The sequence below is a fragment of the Adiantum capillus-veneris genome, chromosome 18 (assembly GCF_014529385.1).
Source record: "Adiantum capillus-veneris isolate H3 chromosome 18, ASM1452938v2, whole genome shotgun sequence".
In the NCBI taxonomy this organism is placed as follows: domain Eukaryota; kingdom Viridiplantae; phylum Streptophyta; class Polypodiopsida; order Polypodiales; family Pteridaceae; genus Adiantum; species Adiantum capillus-veneris.
The window spans coordinates 40,128,093-40,153,735 of record NC_140948.1 but is presented as its reverse complement, the minus strand read 5'-3'; positions in this window follow the sequence as shown (position 1 = coordinate 40,153,735).

Sequence of the window (25,643 nt, the reverse complement as noted above, 5' to 3'; positions counted from 1 at the left end):
CAGAAATGGGTAAGGACGATAATGGTTTAGATGATCTGTGGAAGCAAATCCGAGAGGCCAACGAGGCTAATAGGATGAGTAACCACATGAATAGCATGAGAGAAGAAAAGAACGTGATCTTACCTCCTATTGAAGAATTTGAGGCAAGATCACAAATGAACTTAGAGATACATTCACAAGGGGGAGACCAAGGATCTATTAGTTCGGGGCATAGCCAACCAGACTCTTTGAGAACTTTACCCTCTTACCTGGGAGAATATGAAGCTAAGTCGGAAGTGAGAGCAATCCCATCTCAAAGACTTTTTTCTAACAAAGTAATGGATTCGCAAGGATTGATTGAGTTGTTATCCACCCCGGTGGCATGCACAATCACGTTAGCAGAACTCCTAAGGTTAAGACAAAACATGTGGACCACAGTAGGAAAATGCCTAGAAAAATTTGGAGTGAAAGACCCCACCTTGAAGCTCCAAGAAGGAATCAGGGAGTTGGACAGACCTAACCTAAACACTAGGCCGGTACCATTGAATAAGGTTGGGGAATATTGCGAGGGAGAAGACGGAAACACGACGCTACCGGTAGAATTCCAAGGAGTAGTTTCCAAAGCTATTCTTGACAGTGGAGCAGGAGTTGCTATCGCCACCAAGGAAATCTGGAGAAAATGGGGAAAACCAGCTTTGAGGGCTACCAGAATGAAGCTGCAGTTTGGTTCATGGAGAAGCCTCTAGGACTCTTAGAAAAAGTAATTGTCACTTCGTGCGGAATCGAGTATGAGAATACATTTTCAATAGTCGATTTTGACAAAAAGAACAATTATGAGATAATCTTGGGACGACCATTCATGCGACAACTGAAGATGGTCCAAGATTGGGGTTATGACCACATATACCTCAGACATGGCGAGACGACAACTAAAATACACCTGAAAGACCATAGTTACAAATATGTAAACCAAACACCAGTGGAAGAGTTTGATTCGGCTATAGTAGCGGGATTGGAACTACCAGCATGGTTAGGGCAACCAAAAGAGCTATGGATGTGCGGAACTTCACATTGTGTAAGTTTAACAAAAGAGGAATGCGTCTTAGAAAGAGCAATTGAGGACAAACAGTATATTCAGGAACCTTTCCCAGAAGATACCTTGGAACCTCTAGAATGGGAACACATATTGGCAACATTGGATGTCTGTACCATTACTGACAGTCCAACAACAAAATTTTGCGATAAGAATGGCTATGATGTGCTACCCTATTACATGGTAAGCATTGTACCTGAAAAAGAGACGGTAGAACCTCCAAAACAAGAAGAGTTTGACAACTTCTCTGAACATTTAGAAGTAAATGATGATGCAGATAATGAGTGTTTAGACACTAATGGGGGCTTTTCACAAGCCAAGCTCCCATACACCTCTTCTCTCATCCCCACCCCATGAAAACCCCCTCTTAGGGAGGGAGTGATAAAAGGCATTGGAAAAAGTAAGAAAAAAATAAAGTATGATTATGTAAATATATAAGAAAGGTAAAATATGCCACCTCATACCTGCGGGGTATCCCATCCACACCTTGCCTCCTTTTTCTTCATTGTTGCCCCGCCGGGTGTCCCTTTTCCTCTCCTCCACTCAAAAGGTCAACCCCCTCTCTCTTCCCCTTGTCCTTTCTCCTTTCTCTCTCCCCTCAAGCTACCCCAACTCTCACCAATAATGCATTATAACTCACAAATAATGCACCCTAACTCACATGCAACTTACCCTATCTTCCAAAATAGTATACCCCACCCCCTCTTTCTCTCTTCTATCATATCCCATGACCCAAATACCCCCCTCTCTCTCTAAAGGGTGCCATGTCTCTTGTCTTGTAGCTAAATAACCTCCCCCACACTCACACACACTCAGTTTCATTGAAAAAGGTGCCCACAGACCCATCTCCACCTGATGGTTACCTGATTTTTCTTGTGTTCACACACATCTGCACACAGATTCACCTCTGAACACACTCCCCTCTCTCCCCTCTTGTAATTACTTTATTCTCCATGTCACCTCTCACTTTTTTTCATCAACCCATATCTCTCTCTTAGTCTCTCTCTCATGAGACTGCTGTTCTGGCACATATACACACAGCCAGACAAGTGGGGCCCACAGTCTCTCTCTCATGAGACTGCTGTTCTGGCACATATACACACAGCCAGACAAGTGGGGCCCACAGTCACATGGCCTATGTAGATAATGATTTCTTCATTTATAAATTCTAGAATTTCTCCCCCCTCCTCCCCTATATAAAGAGGGGTCACCATCACACTAAGGACACACACACCATCACCAAAGAGTACACTATGCACTGTGTGTGCCTAGTGCACACACACACACCCACACCATCACCATCATCGCAATCACCATGCTCGTCTTAAGCATGACCTCTACACCCTTGGACTATGGAAGATGAAGGGAAACTAAATGAAGGATGATGTCCATAACCCTCGTGCGAGTCTTCGCCATCAACTCCCACCTATCCGCCATGTGCTCTACCACGCTCTCCCTTCTCATTTTCCCCTACCCTATGCTCCACATTTCATCGCCTTATTCTCTAAATAAAGCTTGAGGTTTTGTGACTATGTTTTCTTGCAATGTTCTGCCCATGTGAGGTGTGCAGAATCGCCACCTAGTCTTGTGTTTGGAGTGAGCTTGTGTATGTGTGAAGGGTGTGCGGATTCGCCATACTTTTGTGGTGTCTAACTACTAAGCCGCTATACCCCCTCCCTCACTCTCTCTCTCTCTCTCTCTCTCTCTCTCTCTCTCTCTCTCACTTGATCTCATTCCCTTTCCTCTTCATCATTACTCCCAAGCATCCATCTCTCTTGGATGAAAACTTTGTTATGGTGGTGTGTTGTTTGCGTCCTAGCCGCTGAAGCTAGGTGGTGCCCCCTGTTTGCTTTACCATGACAGGCTCGAGGCGCGCCATTCGGTCCCCGGTGTTTTAGAGGCCGCCGGGGTTCGGGTTCGCTTTGCTCCCATCATTTGTTGCCCCCACTGAGGATCTTTTCATGAAACCCTTCAGTTTACAAGACTGAAACCCCTAAACTATTGTGAATGGAAGAATGGCTAGCAGGATTTGCTAATTGGACAACACAAGAAGAAGAGCTCCAAGCACAACTAGACGAACTCCGCATCTCCATTGAAGCTCGAGTGCCAGGCGTAACAGTAATCGATTTGCAGTGGGAGAGTCAACCAACACGCCAAACCCAGTGGATATACATAGGCCAAGTGCCAAGAAGAAGAAGGAGAAGGTGGAAACCATGTCCGCAACCTACAACCAACCCACAACAACAAAATGGAAGGAGCTCTACACAATAGAGAATCAACACTATTCTACTTTGAGAATCGGGTAACTCAAGTCACCGAGGTAATTATCACAGTCAGGTTTCAAGTCGCACCTGATGCTGCAGCATAGATAACGGAATCATTGGCTCACACTCTCACTAGAGAAACTAGGGATCTACTGAGTTTGTTTCAGGAAAGAGCACCACCCTCTCCCACAAGCTTGGACAGTGACTAAGCACCTCTAAGCTTCACATGAATAAGTACAACCTACCTCAAGACAGATCACACATACCAACACGTGTACGCTCAATCAAGGTAATACTAGATTTGAAGGCTCACTACCAGCACGTCATTGACACCATGCTGGGTGGGGAGCAATTTTTTGAGGTTCTGGCATCAGATCAACCATTTGTCTTCCCTTTGGTACAAGGCAATGTACCGTTTGAATTTTTAATCTATGTCCTAGTATAAGAGGGTATACACGCCTCCTTGTAAAGAAGAAAAAACTTTTGCAAGTTAAGCAGTGTGTCTTTCTAGCTCTCTCTCAGTAATCATGGCAAGTGTAGCATTTCCAACATTTAAAGGAAAGAAGGGGGAGGATTTGGTAACAGACTTCCTAGATGACTTTGAAGTAGCATGTGTAGTGAGCAACAAAGATACGGATGAGTCCCGGGTTAGAATCTTTAAGCATCTCATGAAGCTAGAAGCTAGATCATGGTACAATGCACTTCCACAAGCAACCAAGGATGACTGGGAACCCTTAAAAACCTCTTTTAAGAGGCTCTTTGGGGAAGGTACCACTTCAGAAAAGTTGTGGGACAAGTTGAGAGACTTGAAGCAGGAGGGTCTTTTAGAATATGCCACCTATGAGTCCAAATTTGTGGATTTGTGGGAACGGTGGGTTGAGTCACTGGCAAGGGGGGAAGCCGTACCCGATTTCCTAAAAAGATCGGTTTAGGCATGACTTATGGCCGCTTCTCAAGGAGAAGGTGAAAGGTAGATTCCCAGCTACGTACGAGTTAGCCATTGAGATTGCTCGCCTTAAGGACAAGAAGCTGCGAATGAAAGCCAAAGAAACCGAGTCAACAGAAGCAGGAACATGGCGTCGACCAGCAACTACGACAACCACTATACCACCACCACCGGCTCTTGGGGTAAGAGATGACCAACAAGATATGTTGGCCCATATTACTGACCAACTGCAGAATTTGTCTGTCCACTTAATACAGCAAGGGAGGAGTCAAGAAAGAGATCAAGACCCTGGAAGAGCACGACGACAAAACAGGGAGTATCATTGCTACAACTGCGGAGAAGACGGTCACGGTATGTACTACTGTCCCAAACCACGACAAAACTATAATAGAGGAGGTAGGAGGAACCAATTGTCACCCCCTAGAGAAAGAACACCCCCACCCCGAGCACCACCCCCACCAACACAAATTCTACGTCCACCCCAAACACCACTACAAGCATCCATCCCACCTCTTCCTCTAGCCCCACCACCTGATCGCCCTGTAAACATCATAAGGCTAGAAGAGAAAGCAAAAGCCGTAGTAGTGGATCCACCCAGAGCAAAGGAGAGGGACAAGGGTAAGGAGAAGGTAACCTTTTTGAACCACTTGAGGCCATGACTGTGAAAAGAGCTGGAGGGAGAAGGCTACACAATCAGATGATGAGAGAAGCATGAGAGGAGAAACTAGCAAGAGGCCATCCAGGCCACGACGGAAATTGGGCATCATCGACTTCTAGCTAGGGGAAAGTTCTAAGCCCTATGATCTAACATTGGATGTGGCAAAGCAAGGACTGAAGATAACATGGCCACAACTGCTACATCTTGTACCTAAAGTAAGGCTACAATGGTCTAAAATGGTAAGTACAAGACGCTCCAAAACAAAGGTAGCCGGAGCAATTTCGGGATGCAACACGGATGACATCCTTCCAATTGTCGACGTAAACATAAAATGAAAGAGGGTTGGAAACACCTACATTGATGGAGGTGCACAAATCTGTGTAATGAGCGAAGCTATGATGCTTCAATTAGGGCTCGAGGTTGACAGGCCTTCTCCATGCAAGGCAAAGATGGCAAATAACGCAAAAGTAAAGTGTGTGGGTGTGGTAAGTGCCGTGAAAATAAAAGCTTTCCACATTGAGGTAGAGGTAGATGTTTTTGTAATGCCTACTAAGGGGGAGGGTTATCCACTAATTTTGGGAAGGCCATGGTTAATGGACATGAAGGCAAAACAAGACTGGGGTACTGGCCTTCTACGCATGATCGGTAAGAAAGGGGAGACAATCTACTACGACATGAGGATTGGCAAGCAGAAGCAAATTAATCTAGAAACATCGGAAGATGAAACCACTATCGAATCTTCCAGTTCTGAGGAGGAGACCACATCCACCGACGAAAGTGACAGTTCCATTGATGTGATGGGTATCATTATGAAGGATCCACAAAGGGTAAGCACAACTGGTGATCCATCACCAAAAGGGCAACCCAATGAAGAGGAGAGCAAATCACCTGGCCTAGGAGGAAGTAGGTTGAAGGGTATGTTGTCTACGGAATTAACACTTGAGGAGAAAGATAGTTTTTTGCAAATGTTGATGGGATTTCCTAACCTGTTCATTGACAACTATGAAAGAATCATAGGCATTACAGTGGTGGAACATCATATTAAGCTGAAGGAAGGGGTAAAACCAGTTGTGCAAAAGCTACGACGATTGGGGGTCATACAAGAAAAGGCACTCTTGGCCGAGGTAGTGAAACTGCTAGAGGCGGGATTCATCTATCCTGTAGAAAACTCAGAATGGGTGTCACCCGTAGTGGTGATGCCTAAAAAGAATGGTAAGTGGAGGGTCTGTGTTGACTACAAACCACTAAATGCAGCTACAAAGAGAGACCACTTTCCTCTCCGTTTCTTGGATTAAATTCTGAATGAAGTAGCGGGTTTTGAATGCTATACCGTCTGTGATGGTTATTCAGGATACTTTCAAATACGCGTAGCCTTGGAAGATCAGCTAAAAACCACTTTTATCACGCCATGGGGTTGTTTTGCATACAGGGTAATGCCATTTGGTCTCACAAATGCACCTGCCACATTCCAAAGATATGTCACATATGTTTTTCAACCGTTCTTTGGAACATCCATAAGAGTGTTCATTGATGATTTTTGTATATATAGCTCCCGTATTTCACATTTAGAAAAGGTAACTGAAGGTTTGGCCAGGTTGCAGAGCCTAGGTGGGCAACTTAATGTGGATAAATGTCACATTAGGGAGAGTAAATCATTCTACTAGGCCATGAAATTTCAGCAAGAGGTATCAACGCCGACCCAAGTAAGGTGTCCGCACTCATAGCCCTACCTTCACCAACGACCGCACGTCAACTGGTCTCTTTTCTACAGAAGGTGAGGTACTTAAGTAGATTCATACATCTACTATCACAACTTGTTCTACCACTGCAACAACTCACTCAAAGATCAACTTTCACTTGGGACGAGGAAAGCGAACATCACTACAACAAGGTAAAGGAGGTCTTAGCCACTCTGCCAACTATCTCACCACCTAAGTGGGATGAAAAATTCTATGTCACCTCAAGTGTTGGTGATGACTCATTGGGGCCTCTGCTACTCCAAAAGGATACGACGACATCTTTCATGAGGCCAATCTACTTCTCTAGTCGAATGATGACACCAATAAAGAAAGGTTTCACCCATGTGGAACACTTAGTCCTAGCTCTTAGATTTGCAACTACAAAGTTTAGGTCATATTTTATGCCAAAGCAATTTTTGATTCTAACCACGGATGAAATATTTCCCTATGTTGTACAACACATGGATGTGTCTGCTAGAATTACCAAATGGCTAGTTCGTCTGCAAGAGTTTGACTACACGGTACAGGTAGAAAGCACGACAAGGGCAAGTTTGGGGGGACTCATGACCTACCAAGTCTTTGAAAGGAAGGAGAAGTCCGATTACCTCCAGTACCACCGATGGTAGAAGGAGCATACTCACTCTACTTTGATGGAGCCTACAAGAGAGCGTCCGACAAAGGAGCTGCAAGCATAGTGGTCTTTGATGACAAAGGGACAAAGGTATTTTCGCTGGGCCAATTGTTAGATTCACATTCTAATAATGAAGCTGAGTATGCATCACTAACCAAGGGTCTACAATGGTGTGTCTCGCAAGGTGTACAACGCCTTAATGTATTTGGGGATGCTCTACTTCTGGTAAGGCAAGTAAATGGAGCATGGACATGCAAGAATCTTAGTTTAAGGACTCACTTAAGTGGTGTAAAAACCTTGTTGGGTAAGTTTGAAGAAGTTCAAATACACTATATCCCAAGGGCTCAAAACCAAGAAGCAGATGCCCTAGCAAGTGAAAAACTATAGGAAGTGGTGGTTGGAGCAATAAAACTAAAGCTCCCTCTATTTCAAGGAAGTGATGCCTTGCCTGACATCATGCATTTTTTGGAAATAGGGGAATGCCCATCAGATTTAACAAAGGGACAGAAGCAATGGCTGACGCGGAAGGCCACAAGGTATCGACTCATCAATGATGGTTTGTACTGTAAGGGTAAGGACCAAATACTAAGGAAGGTCCCTCTCTCTCACGAAATCATGGGAGTAATTGCTAGCTATCACGACGGGGTTTGTGGTGGTCACTTTGCCTAGACATAACAAGTAGGAAAATCTTGCAGGCAGGCTTCATATGGCCTAGCCTCAACCGTGATGTACACCATTGGTGCAAAACGTGTAAGTTGTGTCAAAAGGCCGGCACTAGGTCACTTATGCCTGAACCACATACACCTATTCTCTCATATGTCCCATTTTAAAAATGGGGTATCGATGCCATTGGGCCATTACCTAGGGCAAACTCAGGAAAATTCTACATTATCATGGGGGTCGACTACATGACTAGATGGGCAGAGGCTACAGCCACCACTAGAATCACAGCGGTAGAGGTAGCTAAATTTATCTACGAGCACATACGCTGTAGGTTTGGCACACCTTTAGAGATCATCTCTGATAGAGGACCAGGTTTCAGAGCAGACTTGGTAGGAGAATTAATGCAGAAACTGGGCATTACAAGGAGGCACTCTTCACCATATTACCCTCAATGTAATGGCCTAGTTGAAAAGGTAAATGGAATGGTTTCTAAAATTATTATCAAGCAGGTAAACAATCATCCTGGAGACTGGGATAAGTATCTACTACCAGCTTTATGGGCCTATAGAACTTCATTTCGTACATCCTTGGGATTCACACCGTATCATCTAGTATTTGGTAAGGAAGCAATCTTGCCCATTGAAGTGCAACTACAAAGTCTCAGAGTAATGGCAAGCCAGCTTCAACAACCCAACATGCATTTGAGAGATCACATCATCAACTTGGAAAGACTGCAGCTGGACAGAGAAGAAGGAATAAATTATTATGCAGCACAAGCAGAGCATAGACGGCTTAGTTTTAACGAGCATCTCCGGAAAAAAGAATTGAAGAAAGGAATGTTGGTACTCCGCTACGACAATCTCTTTGACACGCGCAAGGATAAGAAACTCCTGCTCCGATGGGAAGGCCCTTTCATCATCAGGAAAAAGTATGCCAATGGAAGCTACCAGCTTATGGAGGCTGATGGAAAACTTCATAAAACCAGGGTAAATGGTTGGCGACTTAAACCTTATTTTCTTCGATTTGACCAGGCTCCACCAATTGACATTCCAGATGAGAACACATCATCAGCCGCCACCTCCGACGATAATGATCAAACAGATGAGCTAGAGACATGAATGCCTCTAGCCAAAAGGGGAGGGCTAATAATGGGGGCTTTTCACAAGCCAAGCTCCCATACCCCTCTTCTCTCGTCCCCACTCCATGAAAACCCCCTCTTAGGGAGGGAGTGATAAAAGGCATTGGAAAAAGTAAGAAAAAAATAAAGTATGATTATGTAAATATATAAGAAAGGTAAAATAGACCACCTCATACGTGCGGGGTAGCCCATCCCCACCTTGCCTCCTTTTTCTTCATTGTTGCCCCGCCGGGTGTCCCATTTCCTCTCCTCCACTCAAAAGGTCAACCCCCTCTCTCTTCCACTTGTCCTTTATCCTTTCTCTCTCCCCTCAAGCTACCCCACCTCTCACCAATAATGCATTATAACTCACAAATAATGCACCCTAACTCACATGCAACTTACCCTATCTTCCAAAATAGTATACCCCACCCCCTCTTTCTCTCTCCTATCATATCCCATAACCCAAATACCCCCCCTCTCTCTCAAGCGTGCTATGTCTCTTGTCTTGTAGCTAAATAACCTCCCCCACACTCACACACACTCAGTTTCACTGAAAAAGGTGCCCACAGACCCATCCCCACCCGGTGGTTACCTGATTTTTATTGTGTTCACACACATCTGCACACAGATTCACCTCTGAACACACTCCCCTCTCTCCCCTCTTGTAATTACTTTATTCTCCATGTCACCTCTCATTTTTTTCATCAACCCATCTCTCTCTCTTAGTCTCTCTCTCATGAGACTGCTGTTCTGGCACATATACACACAGCCAGACAAGTGGGGCCCATAGTCACATGGCCTATGTAGATAATGATTTCTTCATTTCTAAATTCTAGAATTTCTCCCCCCTCGTACCCTATATAAAGAGGGGTCACCATCACACTAAGGACACACACACCATCACCAAAGAGTACACTATGCACTGTGTGTGCCTAGTGCACACACACACACCCATACCATCACCATCACCATCACCGCAATCACCATGCTCGTCTTAAGCATGACCTCTACACCCTTGGACTATGGAAGATGAAGGGAAACTAAATAAAGGATGATGTCCATAACCCTCGTGCGAGTCTTCGCCATCAACTCCCACCTATCCGCCATGTGCTCTACCACGCTCTCCCTTCTCATTTTCCCCTACCCTATGCTCCCCATTTCATCGCCTTATTCTCTAAATAAAGCTTGAGGTTTTGTGACTATGTTTTCTTGCAATGTTTTGCCCATGTGAGGTGTGCGGAATCGCCACCTAGTCTTGTGTTTGGAGTGAGCTTGTGTATGTGTGAAGGGTGTGCGGATTCGCCATCCTTTTGTGGTGCCAACGTACTAAGCCGCTATACCCCCTCCCTCACTCTCTCTCTCTCTCTCTCTCTCTCTCTCTCTCTCTCTCTCTCTCACTTGATCTCATTCCCTTTCCTCTTCATCATTACTCCCAAGCATCCATCTCTCTTGGATGAAAACTTTGTTATGGTGGTGTGTTGTTTGCGTCCTAGCCGCTGAAGCTAGGTGGTGCCCCCTGTTTGATTTACCATGACAGGCTCGAGGCGCGCCATTCGGTCCCCTGTGTTTTAGAGGCCATCGGGGTTTGGGGTTCGCTTTGCTCTTGTCAACACCTCAAGTGAGCGTGGAAATGAAGCCAAGAATATCAAGTTTTATGATTTTTCTAATCAACACCCTAGATGCCAAGAACGCTATAGGAGGAAAAGAGCAGGAAACAAAGTGAGAGAGAACCTGATGCCCAGGATAAAAGGTAAAGTTCACTATTTGATGCTTGTAAAAGCCGAGGATTGTGTAAAAAATCAAATATCGGGAAAATTCTTAGAAAATCAAAAAGAAAGAACGCGAGAAGAAATAAAACAGGTAAGAAAAGCTAAAGCCGAAACAAAATCACAGAAATATGAAAAATAAAAAAAAGAAACAACAAAAGGCCAAGAGTGGACCAAACTGGAGCGTTAACAGAAATATCAAGAACTGAAAACGGTCTTTGAGAGAGATATGGACTACTGAAGAAGATAGTGATGGAAAAAGGGAGTCAGAAAAGGGCAACATGAACGTACCAACACACTATCGGAAATTTACTATCTAAGATAGAAAAATCATTATGACACCACCAATCAGGGAGAGAACCAACCAAGAATCTTACGATGGGCCTGAAAATGCAAAAAAAAAAAAAAGACCTCGCAGAACCAAGTGAAAAGCCTCAGCCGGTCTATATAGCTAACAATTTAGAGCCTGAGGAGGAAGCACAACTAACACAACTTCTCACAAAGTATAAAGATGTGTTTGCTTGGTCCTATAGAGACCTCAAAGGAGTTGATCCATTGATGTGCCAACATACAATTCCTTTGAAATCGGATGCAAAACCTAGCAAACAACGTCCTTATACATATAATGACACATTTGCTAAACGAATCAAGGAAGAGATTGATAAACTGATGGAAGCGGAATTCATCTATGAGATTGAACATACAGATTGGGTGTCACCCATTGTGGTAGTTCCCAAAAAGAATGGAAAACTGCGGGTGTGTGTAAACCTCAAGAAGGTGAATGCAGCAACCATAAGGGATAATTATCCCTTGCCAATCACAGAATATGTACTGGAGCGAAACGGTCTTATTCCTTTCTAGATGGGTTTTCAGGATACAACCAACTGGCAATAGCAAGGGAGGGTCAACACAAAACAGCATTTGCCATAGAATGGGGGATTTATGCATATCGAGTTATGCCATTTGGCTTAACAAATGCACCAGCCACTTTCCAGAGGTTAATGACTCACGCTTTCAAGGAATACCAAAGAATATTCTTAGAAATTTACATGGATGACCTGTGTGTACACTCTCTTCTGCGAGACGAACATATTGACCATTTGCAAAAGGTCTTTGAAAAGTGCAGAACATATCGAATCTGTGTAAACCCGGAAAAGTGTGTATTTATGGTTAAGCAAGGACGAATCTTAGGACACATTGTCTCACGAAACGGCATAACCACAGACCTAGACAAAGTCAAAGTCATTGTAGACCTTCCCAGGCCTACTAATGCGAAATAAGTGCAATCCTTCATGGGGCACTGCGGATATTATCGAAGATTCATATACATGTATGCAGTTATCGCACAACCTATGTATCGGTTGCTAGTCAATTACGAGTGGACCGAGGAGTGTGAGACCTCATTCCAAAAGCTGAAGGAAAACCTTATATCATCACCTGTACTAAAGGCACCAGAATATTCCATGTGCACATTGATGCTTCAGCATATGCCATTGGAAGTATTCTAGCGCAGGAACAATGGATTTTCAGGTTTGTTATGCGAGCCGACAGTTAAACAGTGCAGAGAAGAACTACACAACCACCGAGAGGGAAGGATTAGGAATGATTTATGCTGTAAAGAAATTTTGGCATTATCTACTTGCAAACAAATTTGTGTTCTTTACAGATCATCAAGCTCTTTTGTACCTAGTAAATAAACCTTGCAATACAGGGAGAATCGTACGATGGTTTATTATATTGCTAGAATTTGACTTCACAGTGGTGGTCAAAAAGGGTAAAACTCGATCATCTTTCAAGAATACACAACGGGGAAGCTCCAGAAGGGGTAGATGATGACATACCAGATGCTTATCTTTTCAACATTGAAATGGTACCCAAGTGGTCTCAGGAAATAGTTAGCATTCTCTCCTTCGGACATGAGTTTGATAATACGGAGTGCATATCCAAACAACAAACAATTCGACAAACAAAGAACTTCCAGTTGATAGCAGGATGGCTGTATCATCTTGAATCTGACCTAATCCTACGATTATGTATAAATCCGGAAGAATTCGAGTGCTACCATGAAGAGGCAGATGTCCAGGGATGTGCTTTTCACTGTTTAACAATGAAAACACACCAGATACTGAAACAGTTAGGGGTTTATTGTCCAACTATGTATGCGGATACACATTCTTATGTTACCAATTGTACAGTATGTAGTGCCAAACGACCAGTGGATCACACAACTTTGTTTCAGGTGAACATAGCACCTACATGGAGTCAATATATCATTGACTTCTTAACCACTAGGACATTCCCAGAGAAAATTACAAGAGCACGGGAAAAAGCTATAGAGCCGGAAGCTCGTGACTTTCAGTTAATTGGGAATCAACTCTATAAGCAGGGAAAGGACAATCAACTTAGAATCTGTGCAAGTGAAAGCGAATACCTGCTGATTCTAGAACATGCACATAGCGGAATAAGTGGAGGCCATTTTTCAGGCGATAAGACGGCAAAAATTGTCTTAACCGCAGGAATTTGGTGGCCTACATTTCACATGGATGCTGACAAGTTTGTAAAGCGTTGTGATGCATGTCAATGCACCAAGATACCAATAAAACGAGATGAGATGCCATTAAGACCAATGATGGGGGCAAGGGAATTTGCAAAATGGGGCATTGATTTTGTGGGACCTATATCACCCCCTGCATATCGCACACATACCCAATATATCATTGTGGCTACGGACTATCTCACAAAATGGGTCGAAGCCAAAGCAACACAAAAAGCTGATGCACGCACCACAACACAATTTCTGTATGAGAATGTTTTTGTACGTTACGGGTTACCAATAGAAATTGTCAGTGACCGTGGAGCACACTTTCTTAATGAAGTCATTGAATATCTACTAGGGGAATTCATGATCATACATAGGAAATCAGCACCATACCATCCACAGGCCAATGGGCAAGCTGAGGCCACAAATAAAACACTATGCATGGTTCTCACTAAAATAGTGTCAAAATCAAGAACAGATTGGGATCAGCAACTACACTCAACACTATGGGCATACAGGGTAGCTTACAAAACATCAATAGGAACAACACCATACAACATGGTGTTTGGACTAAATGCTAGACTACCCATAGAGTTTTTAATCCCAACTCTATGAGTAGCAACAAGCTTGGAATGGACAGGGCATGAACTCTCTTCAAGGATTAATGATCTTGAAAAGCTCGATGAACTACGCTTACGAGCTGTCGCTTCAATCTATGCTAAAAAGAGAAGACAAAAGGAATTTTTTGATAAACATGTGCGTACCAAAGAGTTCAAAACAAGTGATTATGTACTTGTTTATAACTTGAAGCAACATGCCAAGAAATTGAAAAAAGCGAGGGATGGGACCATTTGTGATTCATGATCTATCACAAAGTGGATCTGTCAAGCTTGCTACACTAGCAGGTGAAGAAATGCCAAACTGGATTAGTGGGTGTCGACTGAGAAGATATCATCTACCACTCACATAGGAGATGCTCCAACAAATTCATCAAGGAAAGCAAAGACTGAAGGCAAAAGAGAGAGTACGGGAGGAAGCTCAAGCCGAAGCACAAGAACGCATTGCAAAAAGACGGCTTCTGCGACAACAACAACAAAGCAAACCACTGACGGAAGCAAAGCGAACCCCGAACCCCGACGGCCTCTAAAACACCGGGGACCGCATGGCGCGCCTCGAGCCTGTCATGGTAAAGCAAGCAGGGGGCACCACCTAGCTTCAGCGGCTAGGACGCAAACAACACACCACCATAACAAAGTTTTCATCCAAGAGAGATGGATGCTTGGGAGTAATGATGAAGAGGAAAGGGAATGAGATCAAGTGAGAGAGAGAGAGAGAGTGAGGGAGGGGGTATAGCGGCTTAGTACTTAGGCACCACAAAAGGATGGCGAATCCACACACCCTTCACACATACACAAGCTCACTCCAAACACAAGACTAGGTGGCGATTCCGCACACCTCACATGGGCAAAACATTGCAAGAAAACATAATCACAAAACCTCAAGCTTTATTTAGAGAATAAGGCGATGAAATGGGGAGCATAGGGTAGGGGAAATGAGAAGGGAGAGCGTGGTAGAGCACATGGCGGATAGGTGGGAGTTGATGGCGAAGACTCGCACGAGGGTTATGGCCATCATCCTTGATTTAGTTTCCCTTCATCTTCCATAGTCCAAGGGTGTAGAGGTCATGCTTAAGACGAGCTTGGTGATTGCGGTGATAGTGATGGTGTGGGTGTGTGTGTGTGCACTAGGCACACACAGTGCATAGTGTACTCTTTGGTGATGGTGTGTGTGTCCTTAGTGTGATGGTGACCCCTCTTTATATAGGGGAGGAGGGGAGAGAAATTCTAGAATTTAGAAATGAAGAAATCATTATTTACATAGGCCATGTGACTGTGGGCCCCACTTGTCTGGCTGTGTGTATATGTGCCAGAACAGCAGTCTCATGAGAGAGAGACTAAGAGAGAGAGATGGGTTGATGAAAAAAAGTGAGAGGTGACATGGAGGATAAAGTAATTACAAGAGGGGAGAGAGGGGAGTGTGTTCAGAGGTGATCTCCTACCAAGTCTGCTCTGAAACATGGCCCTCTATCAGAGATGATCTCTAAAGGTGTGCCAAACCTACAACATATGTGCTCGTAGATAAATTTAGCTACCTCTACCGCTGTGATTCTAGTGGTGGCTATAGCCTCTACCCATCTAGTCATGTAGTCGACCCCCATGATAATGTAGAATTTTCCTGAGTTGGCCCTAGGTAATGGCCCAATGGCATTGATACCCCATTTTTCAAATGGGCCATATGAGAGAATAGGCGTGTGTGATTCAGGCATAAGTGACCTAGTGCCGGCCTTTTGACACAACTTACACGTTTTGCACCAATGGTGTACATCACGGTTGAGGCTAGGCCATATGAAGCCTGCCTGCAAGATTTTCCTACTTGTTATATCTAGGGCAAAGTGACCACCACAAACCCCGTCGTGACAACTAGCAATTACTCCCGTGATTTCGTGAGAGAGAGGGACCTTCCTGAGTATTTGGTCCTTACCCTTACAATACAAACCATCATTGATGAGTCGATACCTTGTGGCCTTCCGCGTCAGCCATTGCTTCTGTCCTTTTGTTAAATCTGATGGGCATTCCCCTGTTTCCAAAAAATGCATGATGTGAGGCAAGGCATCACTTCCTTGAAATAGAGGGAGCTTTAGTTTTATTGCTCCAACCACCACTTCGTGTAGTCTTTCACTTGCTAGGGCATCTGCTTCTTGGTTTTGAGCCCTTGGGATATAGTGTATTTGAACTTCTTCAAACTTACCCAACAAGGTTTTTACACCACTTAAGTGAGTCCTTAAACTAGAATTCTTGCATGTCCATGCTCCATTTACTTGCCTTACCAGAAGTAGAGCATCCCTAAATACATTAAGGCGTTGTACACCTTGCGAGACACACCATTGTAGACCCTTGGTTAGTGATGCATACTCAGCTTCATTGTTAGAATGTGAATCTAACAATTGGCCCAACAAAAATACCTTTGCCATCAAAGACCACTATGCCTGCAGCTGCTTTGTCGGACGCTCGCTTGTAGGCTCCATCAAAGTAGAGAGAGTATGCTCCTTCTACCATCGGTGGTACTGGAGGTAATCGGACTTCTCCTTCCTTAGATTGCTTCTCCTTCCTTTCAAAGACTTGGTAGGTCATTAGTCCCCCCAAACCTGCCCTTGTCGTGCTTTCTTCCTGTACCGTGTAGTCAAACTCTTGCAGAAAAACTAGCCATTTAGTAATTCTAGCAGACACATCCATGTGTTGTACAACATAGGGAAATATTTCATCCGTGGTTAGAATCACAAATTGCTTAGGCAGCAAATATGACCTAAACTTTGTAGTTGCAAATATAAGAGCTAGGACTAAGTGTTCCACATGGGTGAAACCTTTCTCTATTGGTGTCATCATTCGACTAGAGAAGTAGATTGGCCTCATGAAAGATGTCGTCGTATCCTTTTGGAGTAGCACAACCCCCAATGAGTCATCACCAAGACTTGAGGTGACATAGAATTTTTCATCCCACTTAGGTGGTGAGATAGTTGGCAGAGTGACTAAGACCTCCTTTACCTTGTTGTAGTGATGTTCGCTTTCCTCATCCCAAGTGAAAGTTGATCTTTGAGTGAGTTTTTGCAGTGGCAGAACAAGTTGTGATAGTAGATGTATGAATCTACTTAAGTACCTCACCTTCTGTAGAAAAGAGACTAGTTGACGTGCGGTCGTTGGTGAAGGTAGGGATATGAGTGCGGACACCTTACTTGGGTCGGCGTTGATACCTCTTGCTGAAATTTCATGGCCTAGTAGAATGACTTTACTCTCCCCAATGTGACATTTATCCACATTAAGTTGCCCACCTAGGCTCTGCAACCTGGCCTAGGTTGATACCTTTTCTAAATGTGAAATACGGGAGCTATATATACAAAAATAATCAATGAACACTCTTATGGATGTTCCAAAGAACGGTTGCAAAACATATGTGACATAACTTTGGAATGTGGCAGGTGCATTTGTGAGACCAAATGGCATAACCTTGTATGCAAAACAACCCCATGGCGTGATAAAAGTGGTTTTTAGCTGATCTTCCAAGGCTATGCGTATTTGAAAGTATCCTGAATAACCATCACAGACGGTATAGCATTCAAAACCCGCTACTTCATTCAGAATTTCATCCAAGAAAGGGAGAGGAAAGTGGTCTCTCTTTGTAGCTGCATTTAGTGGTTTGTAGTCAACACGGACCCTCCACTTACCATTCTTTTTAGGCGTCACCACTACGGGTGACACCCATTCTAAGTTTTCTACAAGATAGATGAATCCCGCCTCCAGCTGTTTCCTTACCTCGGCCAAGAGTGCCTTTTCTTGTATGACCCCCAGTCGTCGTAGCTTTTGCACAACAGGTTTTACCCCTTCCTTCAGCTTAATATGATGTTCCACCACTGTAATGCCTGTGATTCTTTCATAGTTGTCAATGAACAGGTTAGGAAATCCCATCAACATTTGCAAAAAACTATCTTTCTCCTCAAGTGTTAATTCCGTAGACAACATACCCTTCAACCTACTTCCTCCTACGGCAGGTGATTTGCTCTCCTCTTCATTGGGTTGCCCTTTTGGTGATGGATCACCAGTTGTGCTTACCCTTTGTGGATCCTTCATAATGATACCCATCACATCAATGGAACTGTCACTTTCGTCGGTGGATGTGGTCTCCTCCTCAGAACTGGAAGATTCGATAGTGGTTTCATCTTCCGATGTTTCCAGATTCATTTGCTTCTGCTTGCCAATCCTCATGTCGTAGTAGATTGTCTCCCCTTTCTTACCGGTCATGCGTAGAAGGCCAATACCCCAGTCCTGTTTTTCCTTCATGGCCATTAACCATGGCCTTCCCAAAATTAGTGGATAACCCTCCCCCTTAGTAGGCATTACAAAAACATCTACCTCTACCTCAATGTGGAAAGCTTTTATTTTCACGGCACTTACCACACCCACACACTTTACTTTTGCGTTGTTTGCCATCTTTGCCTTGCATGGAGAAGGCCTGTCAACCTCGAGCCCTAATTGTAGCATCATATCTTCACTCATTACACAGATTTGTGCACCTCCATCAATGTAGGTGTTTCCAACCCTCTTTCCTTTTATGTTTACGTCGACAATTGGAAGGATGTCATCCATGTTGCATCCCGAAATTGCTCCGGCTACCTTTGTTTTGGAGCGTCTTGTACTTACCATTTTAGACCATTGTCGCCTTACTTTAGGTACAAGATGTAGCAGTTGTGGCCATGTAATCTTCGGTCCTTGCTCTGCCACATCCAATGTTAGATCATAGGGCTTAGAACTTTCCCCTAGCTAGAAGTCGGTGATGCCCAATTTCCATCGTGGCCTGGATGGCCTCTTGCTAGTTTCTCCTCTCATGCTTCTCTCATCATCTGATTGTGTAGCCTTCTCCCTCCTAGCTCTTTTCAGAGTCATGGCCTCAAGTGGTTCTAAAAAGGTTACCTTCTCCTTACCCTTGTCCCTCTCCTTTGCTCTGGGTGGATCCATTACTACGGCTTTTCCTTTCTCTTCTAGCCTTATGATGTTAACAGGGCGATCAGGTGGTGGGGCTGGTGGAAGAGGTGGGATGGATGCTTGTAGTGGTGTCTGGGGTGGACGTAGAATTTGTGTTGGTGGGGATGGTGCTCGGGGTGGGGCTGTTCTTTCTCTAGGGGGTGACAATTGGTTCCTCCCTACCTCCTCTATTATAGTTTTGTCGTGGTTTGGGACAATAGTACATACCGTGACCATCTTCTCCGCAGTTGTAGCAATGATACTCCCTGTTTTGTCGTCGTGCTCTTCCAGGGTCTTGATCTCTTTGTTGACTCCTGCCTTGCTGTATTAAGTGGACAGACAAATTTTGCAGTTGGTCAGTAATATGGGCCAACATATCTTGTTGGTAATCTCTTACCCCAAGAGCCGGTGGTGGTGGTGGTATGGTGGTTGTCGTAGTTGCTTCTGTTGACTCGGTTTCTTTGGCTTTCATTCGCAGCTTCTTGTCCTTAAGGCGAGCAATCTCAACGGCTAACTCGTACGTAGCCGGGAATCTACCTTTCACCTTCTCCTTGAGAAGCGGCCATAAGCCATGCGTGAACCGATCTTTTTTTAGGAAATCGGGTACGGCTTCCCCCCTTGCCAGTGACTCAACCCACCGTTCCCACAAATCCACAAATTTGGACTCAGAGGTGGCATATTCTAAAAGACCCTCCTGCTTCAAGTCTCTCAACTTGCCCCACAACTTTTCTGAAGTGGTACCTCCCCCAAAGCGCCTCATAAAAGCGATTTTTAAGGGTTCCCAGTCATCCTTGGTTGCTTGTGGAAGTGCATTGTACCATGATCTAGCTTCTAGCTTCATGAGATGCTTAAAGATTCTAACCCGCGATTCATCTGTATCTTTGTTGCTCACTACACATGCTACTTCAAAGTCATCTAGGAAGTCTGTAACCAAATCCTCCCCCTTCTTTCCTTTAAATGTTGGAAATGCTACACTTGCCATGATTACTGAGAGAGAGCTAGAAAGACACACTGCTTAACTTGCAAAAAACATTTTCTTCTTTAAAAGGAGGCGTGTATACCCTCTTATACTAGGACATAGATTAAAACTTCAAACGGTACATTGCCTTGTACCAAAGGTAAGACAAATGGTTGATCTGATGCCAGAACCTCAAAAAATCGCTCCCCACCCAGCATGGTGTCAATGACGTGCTGGTAGTGAGCCTTCAAATCCAGTATTACCTTGATTGAGCGTACACGTGTTGGTATGTGTGATCTGTCTTGAGGTAGGTTGTACTGATTCATGTGAAGCTTAGAGGTGCTAAGTCACTTTCCAAGCTTGTGGGAGAGGGTGGTGTTCTTTCCTGAAACAAACTCAGTAGATCCCTAGTTTCTCTAGTGAGAGTGTGAGCCAATGATTCCGTTATCTGTGCTGCAGCATCAGGTGCGACTTGAAAACTGACTGTGATAATTACCTCAGTGACTTGAGTTACCCGATTCTCAAAGTAGAATAGTGTTGATTCTCTATTGTGTAGAGCTCCTTCCATTTTGTTGTTGTGGGTTGGTTGTAGGTTGCGGACATGGCTTCGACCTTCTCCTTCTTCTTCTTGTCACTTAGCCTATGTATATCCACTGGGTTTGGCGTGTTCGTTGACTCTCCCACTCCAAATCGATTACCGTTACGCCTGGCACTCGAGCTTCAATGGAGATGCGGAGTTCGTCTAGTTGTGCTTGGAGCTCTTCTTCTTCTGTCGTCCAATTAGCAAATCCTGCTATCCATTCATCCATTCACAATAGTTTAGGGGTTTCAGTCTTGTAAACTGAAGGGTTTCATGAAAAGATCCTCAGTGGGGGCACCAAATGACGGGAGCAAAAAGAACCCTGAACCCCGACGGCCTCTAAAACACCGGGGACCGAATGGCACGCCTCGAGCTTGTCATGGTAAAGAAAACAGGGGGCACCACCTAGCTTCAGCGGCTAGGACGCAAACAACACACCACCATAACAAATTTTTCATCCAAGAGAGATGGATGCTTGGGAGTTATGATGAAGAGGAAAGGGAATGAGATCAAGTGAGCGAGAGAGAGATAGAGAGAGAGAGAGAGAGAGAGAGAGAGAGAGAGAGAGAGAGAGAGTGAGGGAGGGGGTATAGCGGCTTAGTACTTAGGCACCACAAAAGGATGGCGAATCCGCACACCCTTCACACATACACAAGCTCACTCCAAACACAAGACTAGGTGGCGATTCTGCACACCTCACATGGGAAAAACATTGCAAGAAAACATAGTCACAAAACCTCAAGCTTTATTTAGAGAATAAGGCGATGAAATGGGGAGCATAGGGTAGGGGAAATGAGAAGGGAGAGCGTGGTAGAGCACATGGCGGATAGGTGGGAGTTGATGGCGAAGACTCGCACGAGGGTTATGGCCATCATACTTGATTTAGTTTCCCTTCATCTTCCATAGTCCAAGGGTGTAGAGATCATGCTTAATACGAGCATGGTGATTGCGGTGATAGTGATGGTGTGGGTGTGTGTGTGTGCACTAGGCACACACAGTGCATAGTGTACTCTTTGGTGATGGTGTGTGTGTCCTTAGTGTGATGGTGACCCCTCTTTATATAGGGGAGGAGGGGGGAGAAATTCTAGAATTTAGAAATGAAGAAATCATTATCTACATAGGCCATGTGACTGTGGGCCCCACTTGTCTGGCTGTGTGTATATGTGCCAAAACAGCAGTCTCATGAGAGAGAGACTAAGAGAGAGAGATGGGTTGATGCAAAAAAGTGAGAGGTGACATGGAGGATAAAGTAATTACAAGAGAGGAGAGAGGGGAGTGTGTTTAGAGGTGAGTCTGTGTGCAGATGTGTGTGAACACAAGAAAAATCAGGTAACCACTGGGTGGGGATGGGTCTGTGGACACCTTTTTCAGTGAAACTGAGTGTGTGTGAGTGTGGGGGAGGTTATTTAGCTACAAGACAAGAGACATGGCGCCCTTTAGAGAGAGAGGGGGGTATTTGGGTCATGGGATATGATAGGAGAGAGAAAGAGGGGGTGGGGTATACTATTTTGGAAGATAGGGTAAGTTGCATGTGAGTTAGGGTGCGTTATTTTTTAGTTATAATGCATTATTGATGAGAGGTGGGGTAGCTTGAGGGGAGAGAGAAAGGATAAAGGACAAGGGGAAGAGAGAGGGGGTTGACCTTTTGAGTGGAGGAGAGGAAAAGGGACACCCGGCGGGGCAACAGTGAAGAAAAAGGAGGCAAGGTGGGGATGGGCTACCCCGCAGGTATGAGGTGGCCTATTTTACCTTTCTTATATATTTACATAATCATACTTTTTTTTTTCTTACTTTTTCCAATGCCTTTTATCACTCCCTCCCTAAGAGGGGGTTTTCATGGGGTGGGGACGAGAGAAGAGGGGTATGGGAGCTTGTCTTGTGAAAAGCCCCCATCACCACCATTGAAAATCAATGCCATTCGATTGATGAAGTTGGAGGAGGAAACAGTGGAGCCAATAATTACAGTCAAAGTGGGCAACAATCAAGTTGAATCAACGGCTTTGCTTGATTCAGGTGCTCGAGCAAATTTGATTTGCTACGGATTATACCAACAGCTCAAAGTCAGAGATCAACTTCATCCTACTCCAGAAGTGCTGGAAAGTAGCACATCACACCCATTGAAAACATTAGGATGGACTATATTGCATGTACAGATACATCAATATATTTACCCACACAAGTTCTATGTGGTGACAGATGAAAGCACACAACACCCAATGATGCTAGGGCAACCTTGGCAAAAAGCATACAATGTGCAGATAGATTGGAAAGCAAAGGAGGTCAAAATTCAGCATGAACATGAACAACAGGTGATAGCTTTTGCTCAGCAATACCATCATGATCAACTGCAAGCCATGCAATCACTGGCAACAAAGACAAAAGCACAAATGCCATCAAAGATCAACATGAAACATGAGACCAACAACCAGGTAAAAGCCAACCATGCTAATTACAGACAGCTGAAGTCACCGGCCACAATGCAAAAATCTAGGCTACCAAAACAAGGTAAACACGTATGGATGCGAAAGAATAGAAATGCAATGGCGAAAAAAAAACAATGTAACAACCGGATTATAAAGATGGTTCAACCCAAAACCAAGGTCATAAAACAGATATGGATCCCAAAGAAAATGCTTAGCCATAACCCAAAAGTCACTCACATTTGGATACCAAAGCAAAAGCAAAAGGAACTCCCTACGGTACAAGCAACAATGGAAAGCAGACATCTGCATGTCAACTAGGAGAACCGATATATGTGGATGCCGATGAAAGACAAACCAGTGGCAAACAAGAAAGTGCCAAACCATCTACAAAAGTCGGCAGCAACAAAATACCAATGGAAAGCCAAGGCCATAAGGCCCATCGATATTACATCCCAGCCAATTCTATCCTCAGAAACAGCTACGACTCCATCAACAGCGTTGGCAAAGCAATTGCCTCTTGCCAAAAGGACAATTAAACAGAGACCAGTAGAGTTACAGCTGCTACTTGCAAAGAAAACAGGAAGCCTCAACGGCGAGTGCCAATAAGCATCTTGCTTATTCCCTTCACTTGCACAGCATTAATTTTTCCATGCATTGACCGAGTATGCATAAAATATGGCCATATTAATCGGCCAGACATTAGCACAACTTTTTCAACATATGCACGACACATACTCCGAGGCGAAACCTTGTCGTCCGGGAGGACTCCGACTAGGAGGGGGGGAGGCATTCTAGAGGCATTCTCAAATGCGGAACCAATGACCGAAACAACAAAAAAGGGCATGATTTTCGACTATTTTAAGGGTTGTTGTTTGATCGCAAAATTTTCTGAAGTAACCAAGTATATATGCCCTTATACAGCATGAAGCTACAGGTATAGGGGGCCAAACGCCAAATCAAGCCCCTAGGTGTGTGTATATAGCCATTTTTCAGATAAAATATTGGTAAAACGGAGAAATCCGGCCATAAAAATTGCATATGAGTGTCTATAATGTGTTGAGGTGATGTTTGCGATCTAATATGATTTTTGGGGATTTTCTAGGTTTGATTTGTTATTTTCCTTTTAATTTTGCTAATTTTCGGCAGAAAAACTTCAAAAATACAAAAAGCAGGTAAAAAACACTCGTAATGAAAAACAAAAAATATGGGGATGACCAGTGACTAAAGGACAACCTATGGTACAGTGGGGGTGCAATTATGAGACTGGAGCGGAAAGCGTGTTTTGGCCAAGTTTTGACCGAAATGACAAATTTCTAGTAAATAGAGCAAATGGAGTCCAAATCAAGAAATTTTTGAGCCTAAACCGCATCTCGCAGGAAGATAGGAGCACATGTCAAATTTCATGAAAAGTGGTTCAGGGACCTCCATTATAAGAAATTTTCACCCCATTTTTAGCTCATTCTCACTATAGACTTTGTGGAGAGAGCTTCTGCCACCTAGAGCGGATCGACCTTCTAGCAGCTTCTACGACATGCACGTCTACCCGACCAACTCCATACATGAGAGGTAGTCTCACCACCTTGAGCTTTTCGCGCATGTTTGTCATTATGTCGCGAAAACTAGCGTAGAGGTCACACACAAAGCGAGCAGTAGAGACCTGCAAGTAGAGACAGCGGCCTAACGACTAACCCGAAAGCAACAAGACTTCATCACTAGCTTACCCTAGTCTAGGAGACCAGTCTTGGATAGACAAAGGCAGTGGGAAACCATCGGAGAAAAACCTAAGTCCTAGAAACCCGCAAGAGGCCACCAAATGGGAAATCGGCGAAACGGCGACCAAATGCTACCAAAATTTATGGGTAGGAGCATCTCGACATGCTCGACAAGTCCATATGACCCGCATGACCAAAAAGTGACCCAAAGCGGCACTAAACCTCAGAAACGGCATCAGACACACAAAGCGTCAAAATGCACTTGCAGCCAAACCGCAAGTCCGTTTGCCACCAAACTTCACAAGCGGCTTTCCTAGACCATCAACAACCAAGTCCTATGGTGGTAGACCACCACAAATCATCAAAGATATATAAACGCAACCACGGGTGCTTCTAGAGCGACAAATTGCCAAATGGAGCTCTGGTGAAGCCAAAGTCGACAAAAACCATACGGCAAGGATCCCCAAGGGATTGGGAAGCTATAGAGACCAACATCGAGAAATTTCATCGCCTAAAAGCACTCCAAAAGTCAGAAAACGGCTCGGAGGCTCTGAAGTCCACACAGGGAGTTATACTCTATCCATTTGACTTTTTTGTTGAAATTAGGCTCAAAAGGAACTTAGGGGAGCAAAGGGCAAGCACTGGGAGCACTAGCACTGAAAAAATCACCAGGAGACATCCTACGCGTAGGATGTCTCAAGGGAACTTTTTGGCACAAACCTCATCAATTTTTGTCATGCACATGTTCTGAATGACATTTACAAGACATACACCAAGTTTCATCACATTTGGACCAGATTTGACCTCATATGCATGGAAAAACGCAAAGTTAGAGCATAGAGGCAATAATGGGCCATTGACCTACCAAATCTTGTCCAAATCTCATGAAACTTGCACAACACATTCACATACACATCAGCAAACAATCTGTGTGGTCAGGGAGTCAAAATGATGAAAAAGACATCCTACGCGTAGGATGTCTAATGGACCTTTTTGGCA